Source organism: Lathamus discolor, chromosome 6 (genome assembly GCF_037157495.1).
Source record: "Lathamus discolor isolate bLatDis1 chromosome 6, bLatDis1.hap1, whole genome shotgun sequence".
NCBI lineage: Eukaryota > Metazoa > Chordata > Aves > Psittaciformes > Psittacidae > Lathamus > Lathamus discolor.
The window spans coordinates 58401735-58411366 of record NC_088889.1 but is presented as its reverse complement, the minus strand read 5'-3'; positions in this window follow the sequence as shown (position 1 = coordinate 58411366).

Below are 9632 nucleotides of genomic sequence, written 5' to 3'. Positions count from 1 at the left end.
TTTATTGAATGTCTTTTTTTTTTTTTTTTTCCTGTTTCAGCAGTTTGGAGGCGTAAAGAGAAATTGAAACACCATCTCCATGCAAGAGCTTGACATCAAAGAAACCTTGTGCAGCTGTTCCAGATGAAACAGCAGTGTGCTGCTCTGAAATCATTTATACCAGGCTACAGCTTGAGTAGAGCTAAATGAAATCCTGTTCAGTAGCCAGTTATTTAGAGATATTGTCATGTTTATCTATGCGTTTTGAGAAACAAACGTGTGCTTATTTTCTGGACTTTTCTATATAGTGTGCTCTTTATTACAAACAGTTGAGAAAACCTTATAAACTTCTTCTGACGAGAAAAATACTTTTTATAGTGGCCTCGTATGGGTAATTGCATTGAGCTGTGATTAGAGGCTATCTGAATGAAATTTTTATTAATGATTTTTCCAGGGGCTAAGCATTTGTATTCACTTAATTGATATCGCCACATTCAAATGGCCATTATCAGGAAGTTACTCAGAGTAAAACAAGAATGCTAATACCACCTAAAAAATATAGCTCATCCTGTTAGCATAGTATTGTTGCCATGTAATTAGGGATGCAACTGCTGGCTTGATGAGAAAGAGCAATTACAGAATTATTAATGGATTATAGGCTTCCCTGCAGTGGTGCGGCAGAAGCACAGAAACAGGGTTTGGGAGGGTTCCTGGGGTGATCTCCCATAGTCCCCAGCCTGCTGCAGGGTTGGTGCAGCAAAGGGGCAGCCCATTATGGACCTTGCTGGGGTTCAAAACCCCCTGAGGAGGGGTCCTCCAGGCAGGTCTTGGCTATCTTCCTATTGGGAGCAGTCGGGACAGTTAATCATTGTATGGAGCCAAAAAGCAACAAACAAGTGCAAAAGTATGGTGTCCAGAGAGCAGCAGGTAAGGAACCAAACTGCCCCAATGTGCCCTCAGCTCTCTCCTGCTGCCAGGACTGGTGCCTGCCTGCTCGCCCAGCACCCAACCTTTAGCACCAGCAGCACCCGGGCTATGTTCTGGTGCAGGTTGACTCCAGTTGGATTTGAGTGTTCCTGCCAGAAATGCCATATTTTTTATACTATTTACAAATTTCCTGGGATCTTCAGTACAACACTGACCTTGGCCACCCTCAGGGCCGGTGGGAGCTTTTATCAGGACAAACATTTAACTTGATGTTACTGTCGTGTAGCAGTAGGGTTGCTACTTCATGTGCTGTTCACCTGCAGACCAGAACAAACATATTGCCTGGGGCATCCTTGCCTGGTACAAAAGCAGCTTTCTAGATTTTTAAAGGCTAATGGGAATTAATTCCTGTCATCTGCTGAAAAGGCATCTTTAAAGCTCAGAACAATATCCTTGCTATGATGTGTATCTGCCCATGGCCAGTCCTGCTGTGTACCACAGGAGCGTTGCTCCAGCAGCTCTTCCTTATCAAAAGCCCTTTACTCCCACACAGGCATGGGCTGCAGCTTGGCTCAGCTGGGCTGCGGGGTCTCCCATGAGATCCAAGCTGCCACTCATGTGCTTAAAGCCCCCCCCGCCATACATTAATGCACTGCTCCCCCAGGTGTCCTGTGGTGAGTAGCATCAGCTGCAACCACTAATATCATCACTGGCATTTCCACTTAGGAGATGTCTTGACAGTCCTGGGTGAGGGCTAGTAACTCTTGTCACCTTGTGGTCATCGGCTCAGGTTTGGAGCCTGTCCCAAGATCCAGTCTCCTGCCAGCATTAGTCAGTCTGTGCCCAGGAATGTCGTGTCATGCCTGCCATGGCATTGAAGCTGCAGCTTTATCTCCTGCAGCGGGTTTGAACTTCTTTCCAATATTGGGTGTGAGTAGCAAATCCGAACTATCTGTACTTTCAGCTATTTTCTATTTTGGTGATAAGTTTCAGTGCTTTCTCTACATACAGTATTTTATATAACACAGTTATATAAATATATATATATATTTACAGAGTTGGGCTGCCCAGGGCAGTCACACTGATGTGCTGTAGAAATATTTCTCTAAATATGAAATATATTTGATTATTTTCTATGTTATGAGTTTGGTATTTTGGTACTTTCTTTCTGTGCTTATTACTGTGCTATATGTCAAATTAAATCTAAATAAAGTTACATTGTTATTGCTGTTTATTTGCTTGGATCCTGAATATGCTGGTTTTTTTTGTTTTCAGTGCATTTCTTTGTTGAGAACAGGAGCTCATTTCACTCTTTACCCTGGTGGGACTCCACAGAGCTTTTGTGTTTCTGTTGGGAATTGCTATAGAGAGAGTGGCAATGGAGACATGCTAACAAGGCAGGCCAAGTCACTTGTGGTAAAATGTGAGCATTTGAAATCCCAGCCTTTCACTGCCATTCATCTCCCTTCCAAAGGAGGTGTGAGATACTGCTTGTGTTGCTTCTAGTCTTACCCTTTGGAGAGCTGAGTTTGTTCCTGCTGTGTTTGGCTAGCAACCTGAGCCAGTGCCAGCCAGGAAAAGAAAGTGGTCAGAGCAAAAAGTGGGTTAAGGGATGTATGCAGTAGTTACATGACCACAAAACAGAGGAAGAGGAGCCTAAGGCTTCAGTCTTCCCCAAAGCTCTGAACACGGATTTAGGGGCTTGCTGCCTCTGCCCAGATGTGCCTTAGACTGCGTTAGCAGTAGTTGATCTCACTCTTACCAATGACAAATTATCTTTTTAATCAAAGGCCACAGCAAAAACCTTTGATGGAGCAGCAATACTCGAAGCCCAGTGAAAGTGGCTTTCCTCAGCACTTGGCTGCCTTCCTCCCAGCACAGAGAGAAACCAGACTCCAGCAATAATGTGGAGAAACAATGAGGCTAGATGTACAGGCAAAAATAATTTCTTGTGCTTTCCAGAACCACTGCTGGTTTCTAGGCTTACTCAGGCTATTCCTGGTGCAAGAGAGCAGAGTCCTAGCACACGCAAATGAAAAATCAATGGGCAAAATTTCATCCCTTCTGCGTAGAGCAGGTCTAGCTCTGGTGCTGGTGGCCTTTCAGAGGTGGCTCCTGTGAGCATGATGCTCTCTAAGACAGGACAGCTGCCCTAAGAGACAGGCACTCCCCTCAGCCCAGAGCGATTATAGACCATGGGAAGTAACATCAGATCTCTGTATCAACACAAGCACTTGCACGGCCGCAGAGGTAAGTGGTAAAGTGGCTGAGTGCTGTAGACCAGCTCAGCAAGCCCTGGATGCTTGCTCCTGCTTATCTCCAGCACAGACATGTACTTACACACTTTTGGCAACCTATCCCTGACACGGGTTTGCAGGGAGCCCAGGCATGTCCCCTCAACCTAGAGACCTGCTGCCTCTTGGCAGGTGGCTGCGGGCAGAGGAGAGGGCAATGTCTGAAATAATCTGGGATGAGAAGGACCCGGGAGATAAAAAGACAGCTGTAAGAGCATGTTATGAGAAGCCCCTAGGGTAGTGGAGGGTTTTGTTGAATGATATATGCCCTAGCTGGTGAATGCTGTCATGCAGCAAACAAACATTTTGCAGGTGAGGACAAGCGCAACCCCCCACCCCAAACAGCCTAAAAGAGAGGGAGCCAGCTGCTCCTTGGCCAAAGAGCTCTCCAGCACTATTGCTTTGCTAATGTAGTCAGCAAAGCGCAGTGGTACAACACACCTTAGCCCTCTGTTGATGTCTTCTCTTCATTTTGGTCATGCCTAAAACAGAGTTGAAGCACACAAAGAGGAAGGCACTAACAGGAGCCTTAGCTGGTCCCTTGCAGTGCTTCAATATGGTGGAACTTGCAGGGTGTTGTTGCTTGGACTCCTGCAATTAAGATGGCCCCTGTGATTAAGACATTAGTGCTTGCTGAAAACTTCAGAGATCTGGACAGCTGGTGGAGTGTGGCTGTCAGGCTCCCAGTTCATGCCTATATTTGACAGTAAGTGATGTACCCGAGGCCACATGGGCAGGCAGCAGCAGAGGAGAAGCACCCTGGTGCTGTGGAGTGGGCCTCTCCCCTTAACCCCACCACCTTCCCCTCCACATCAGTCCAAGTGCTATGGAACCAACTGTCCAGTTTAACTCTTTCTGGGCTGATCACTCTGCAGCAGCACTTGCTGCTGATCCAAGTGGGAAGTCAGAGGATGCTGCCAGAATTAGCCCTACAGCAACATTATTCACATGCATTTTGTTTCCTGCTGAGCTCCACCAACTTTTTTTCTTTGCCTCTGCTAGTAGAGCAGCTGATTAGATGAGACCCGCTGGGGCGTCTCTCCACAGATATCTGCAGGGTAATCTGTTATCTAATAGTTCTCCAGGGAGGTCCTTTTTATGGGCTTTTCTATTGCTGTTTCACTGATGATAATGTGATGCTCAACATGTTGTGAAAACAAGCCTGATTTGTATGTCTCAGAAGCAAATAACTAGATGACTTATTTCAAGATAAACACATTTTAGGGCTGTACATGGCTTGGTTTATTTTATGGGGCAAACTTCAGTTGTGGTCTGTACTGCTTTATCATCTGTTCACTTAATAGATGGAGGTGAGGCACTGGTTTTCCATCAGTTTAAAGTCTGCTCCTTTTCATAAGCTGAGTTTCCTTTTTTCCCCTTTTCATGGGCTGTGCGCTGCTGGGGCTAGCTCAGCCATGTGCTAGTCTCCTCCTCCTCCTCCTCTTCTCTTAACAACCACATTGCTGATGAAAGGCTACAGACTCTGGAGATTACACTGTAAGTATCAGTGACATTTCACTAGTGATGGCATTGCTGAAAAGGCAATTGATTTAATGATTTTGTTACTAGGGTGGTGCTGCCATGACTTCCCCAGGATGAGACTTCATCACCCTCAAAGTGGGTGTGAAGACAGTCAACCTAAAAATACCAGGAGTTTGTGAATAACAGGGAGCCATAGCAGTGAGAACTGGTTGGAGGGACACTGCAGGGACTTTCTCTCTTCCTTCTGAATGAGGCAGGATAGATGCCTGGGGCTAGTGGCTGCCCCCACTGTGAGACATGGTTGGACTCTCCAGAAAAGCATCTTGGCTCTCACAAGGGGAAGAGATGCAGAGCTATGTGCTCATTGAATGCACAGCTTCCCAGAATCCTAGAAATAGCTGGTGTACCTGCACAAGATAGGGAGCTCAGCCCTGTGTGTCTCACCCCTGCTGTCCACATGTCTCCCCTGGGCAGTGGCAGGGTCAGCACTGACACTGCTCACCCCCTTTCACATATCCTTCTCAAAAACCAGGAAAAACCACCTCCCCCCTGCAATGGACATGCAGACACTGCTGCTGTAGGTGAGGAAACCACTACCACTCCGAGGTGCCTTCAGGAGGTTCACTGCCTGTGGGGTTGGCACAGTCTTTACCAGCCCCGTGCTCCACAGCATGGTTTCTGCAGTGCTGCACTGTTTGTACCTGGGTTGGCTGTGCTGGCCTGTGCTGGGGTGCAGCAGGCTGCAGCTTGCAGCACCCTCATGCTCTTGCTGGGCAGCATCCTCCTGCTCTTGCTGGGCAGCAGCCCCATGGGTGACATTGACATTCATCCTTCCAAGGGATGAAGCATTAAGAAGGGGCTGACAGGGAGACTGAGATGAGAGACATGGACCCAGCCAGCTAAAAACTCTCTCTGCTGTTAGGAAATGGTAGGCAGGGCTAGTACCAACGTTACATACAACCCCGTTGTGCTGGTCACTGTGTTTTTCCAGCTGTTGCCAGCTGGGGACCATCTCAGTGGCACTGCTGGTAGAGACAGTGTTGAAAAATACTGCTTAAGGGAAAGAGCAGTATTGAGACTGACTTACCTTCTCAGTGAGAAAACCAATATATTTTAAGCTGTTGCTATAAACCCCAGTCCTCTGTTCCTCCACAAACAGATCAGATGGAGCATGGCAAGTGATCAGGCACTCAATGGCTGCAAAACACACCAAATCATGGAGAACAAAGACAAACAGGCTTCATATGAGAAACTCTGCAACATCAGACAGCACTGGCTATTAATTTGAAAAGAAAAATTTAATTGGGGGTTAATCATTGGACTTCTCTGGATCACAAATCCAAAAAACATTTCAAAATCCCTGGTCAGAAAACAAAGCCTGGATTTATCCAGGATTTATCCAGAAAACAAAGCACCCTGGATTTATCCATACCAGTAGAGATCAGGATAGACAAAAAATGATCAGGATTTTGCCACTAGCCTTTTTGGGTGCTGGCAGAGAAGCAGAAAACCCTTAATTGGGCAAAATATGACTTGGACCTGGTGTAACAGAGGAGCTGGGTCTCAGTAGTACAGATGTCTGAGAACACAGTGAAGTGGGTCTGCTGAGAGTGGTGCTGTGGGAAGAGCTGTTTGGCCTTCTTGCTTAGCAAGTTTAGAAAGGAGACCTGTGGGTTTTAAGCTCCTTCTACTACAGAGAACTCCTCTACTGAAAGTATCATGATGCTTCTTGATGTAGGCTTCAGTGACATTTTTCAGATAGACTTTTTAGGCTAACAGAAGGGGGAAACGGGCTCTTGCTCCTCCAGAAGAAGATGACAGTGTATTTTTAAAAACAAATTATGTATGAGGGCTAATTAACTTGGCATTTACAGCTTAGCATTCTCCTAGATACATTTGCTCCAACTGAGACCACATTTTGTTGCAGGGAAGCTTCTGCCTAGCATCTCTTTCCTCCTGCTGCTTCATATGCTGTGATATTAAGGTCATGAGGTATCTTCCAATACCCATTTCAGTGCCTTCCAATTAAGTAATGAATAAAGCAAAGATCCCAGGTATGGATTAGCTGTGAAGGCTGAGGCATCTCTCAGTGGGGTTCATTATAGTCCTGGTCAATTCTTGAACAGCTAGGAAGAGCCTCGTGGGACAGGGTCCTAGAGCAGCTTGCTACAGAGCAATGATTTAACTGGTGGAGATGCTGTTGTTGCTTCTCCCTGTAGAGAGAAACTCTGAAAAGGTCGTACTAATGAGGGGAAGGAAACCATTTCGGTGAGGATTTTATCGCTTCCTCTGACGCTAAGGCCTTGTCAAATAATTTGCTCTCTGAGCATGCTGTAGTTACGGTTAGCAGGCTGGGGTGTCAGACAGCCCAGATACATGGGCAGAATGGGGCAGGTGAAAAAAATCATGTCCTTGCTGCTGCAGGTTCTCCAGGCCCCTGCTGTGGTGTGCAGGACATGGCCATCAGCAACCTATCCCACCGCAGGAACTCCAATATCCTGTTTGCTTGTGCTATGCATGTGCTTCATGGCTATGTGGCAGAACAGGGCAGTGCTTGCTCTACTCAGTAGGGAGGCACACTGAGGAAAGAAAGCTTAAGCTTGTTGGTGACTTTATGTTAAAATTATTTGGATGTCATTTAACTCTCAGCAAAGTCCTCCCTCTGCTGCCAGGATCATTTTCTGCCCCAGCGAGCATCACCTGCCCTCAAGAGAGCATCCAACAGTAGAATCCAACTGGGAATTTGTGCATTATCTAAGTAATTACCATAAAGAAGGGGAAATGGATTCACCTGTACCTATCCAGACAGCAACTGAACACAGTGGCAGCCAAAAAAAACCCTACTTGGAGAAAGCACCAACGTAATGAATCACCATAGTCTGCATGAAGGGGTAGTTAATGGGATGCTCTCATTCCAAAATTGTATTAGATGACAATGAGTTCACGTCAGTTGCTCTCCCCACACTTTTCCTCTCTGCTGTCCCAAATTGAGTTAAGGTAATCCAGATGGACCTCTTACTGCTTTAGGAGAAAAATACGGCAAGATCAGTTATTCACTTTCCTCACTATTCCCACAATACCAAGCTATAAATATAAGTGGTGGTGATGGGTAAACAAACAAGTGAACCCAAAAGACACATACACAAAACCCAAACAAAACATTCAGTTGTTGTGAAACCCAGAAGCATTCATCAGGGCTCCAGTGTATTAAAGATCATACAGAAAGGGCTCAGTGTCTAGCTTTTGAGGCTGGTATGTTAGAATTAGGGTAACGTGGCTAGTGAAGAAGACAGGCAGGATGGAAAAAGGAATGACATGCAATTAGTAGAAATAACTGTGTGCTAAAATAATCCATGAGAGACTAGTGTTAATAACCAACGCTTCCCACAGCTCTCCTGTGTGGAACATGCTGCCTACCTAAAAGCTCATCACAGCTGCATTTGGGTGGGTGCAGAAGAAGCCTCCCAGCGAATACTTCTCAGAGTGGGCTGTCTCTAGGTAAGTCCCACTCTACAGCAAGAAAAGCAAGGCTCTGTATTTTGTAGAATCACCTGCATGTATTTACTGACCTCCCCAGAGATCATGGCTGCTTGGCACCACTAAACTGCAGACGGGCTCAAACGGCTTTCAAAAACAGCCACCCCCCCTCTGTTTGAAAATGGCTCCAAATTTTGACCCTTTTCTTGATGCAGCAAAGCTCCTTTCTGCCCCTGAGCTGAGAGAAGCGGGTGCTCTTGCCAGGCAGAATATCTCTGCCTGAGATGTTCTGCAACAGGCAGAACAACCAGGAGCACATCTCAGAAGCACATGATGTACTAGGTTCTCTGGAGACTGCTAATAATATTTGATTAATTTTTATTATCAGTGTAAGTAATCTTTGGGCTTTCTGCATCTGCCTTATTTAGAGTTGTCATTTCTTTCTTAGTTAAATGGCAGCTTCTACAGACGGTGATCTAATTGTTCCTCAGCACCTGCTTGAAGCTATCCAAGTTAAGGATAGTCATTGTATGATTTGCAGTACATGTGATTTGGTCTTTAAGGTGCAGATCAAATAAAATGGAATAGCAGATTAGCCAGTAATTGAATGAAGTTGAAGGCAATGTGCAGGCAGATGCTGGGGTCACAGAAATGCTTGGGCTGGACAAGGTTGAATAAAAAGGATCAAATCAAAATATGCATGATGCAGTCACCAAGAGGCAGGACAAACAGCTTTTCAGCAGATAGCCTGACCTCATAACACGCAAACTGCTTTGTCCGTCAGGGCAATGAGCTTTTGCAGTGGATTTTATGCCGAGTCTTTAGAGTGCTATAAAACTCAGGACACAATACTCAGTTGCTACTGGTGTGGCAAGTGCCTCGGATGGGTTATGGGCTCTCACTTATGGACTGCCAGCATCCTTGTGTGTGGTGCAGGAAGCACCTTATGCTGACCCCTGTGACAGTGAACCTGGCTCCTGAATCAGGCCCATGCAAGCCTTTTGAGTAGCACACAGAGGTATGAGGTGAGGGATGCTTAGAGGACTGCTGTTGGAGGAAGTGTGCACAGAATCTGGTTCGCCTTTGCAGCCATGATGCCCTCTCATGGGCACTTGCAGGCCCAGAACATCAGAGGTGGTAAGTCAGCCATTGCTCACACCTCAGTATGGCCATGACTGTGCCAGGACACAGCACTTGCCAGCCCCCAGGAGTGTTCGCTGCCAGAAAGGGGATAACTCTGACAGAATCCAGCTGCAAGTTCCTCTCAGTTGGGCAGGCTTGGAGAAGCCCCTTTGTGGGCTCTAGCCCTTTCGTGAGTCCCACTTATATCCCAGCACTTTCTTGGTTATATCGGGTCTAAGTTTGATTCCCTCCTATCCAGATGACAACATGCACTTGTTGAGGCATGTACGGAGTAACTGGGAGTGATAGAGCCAAAGCCACAAACTGAGTTCTTGGTCTTCATATAAAAAG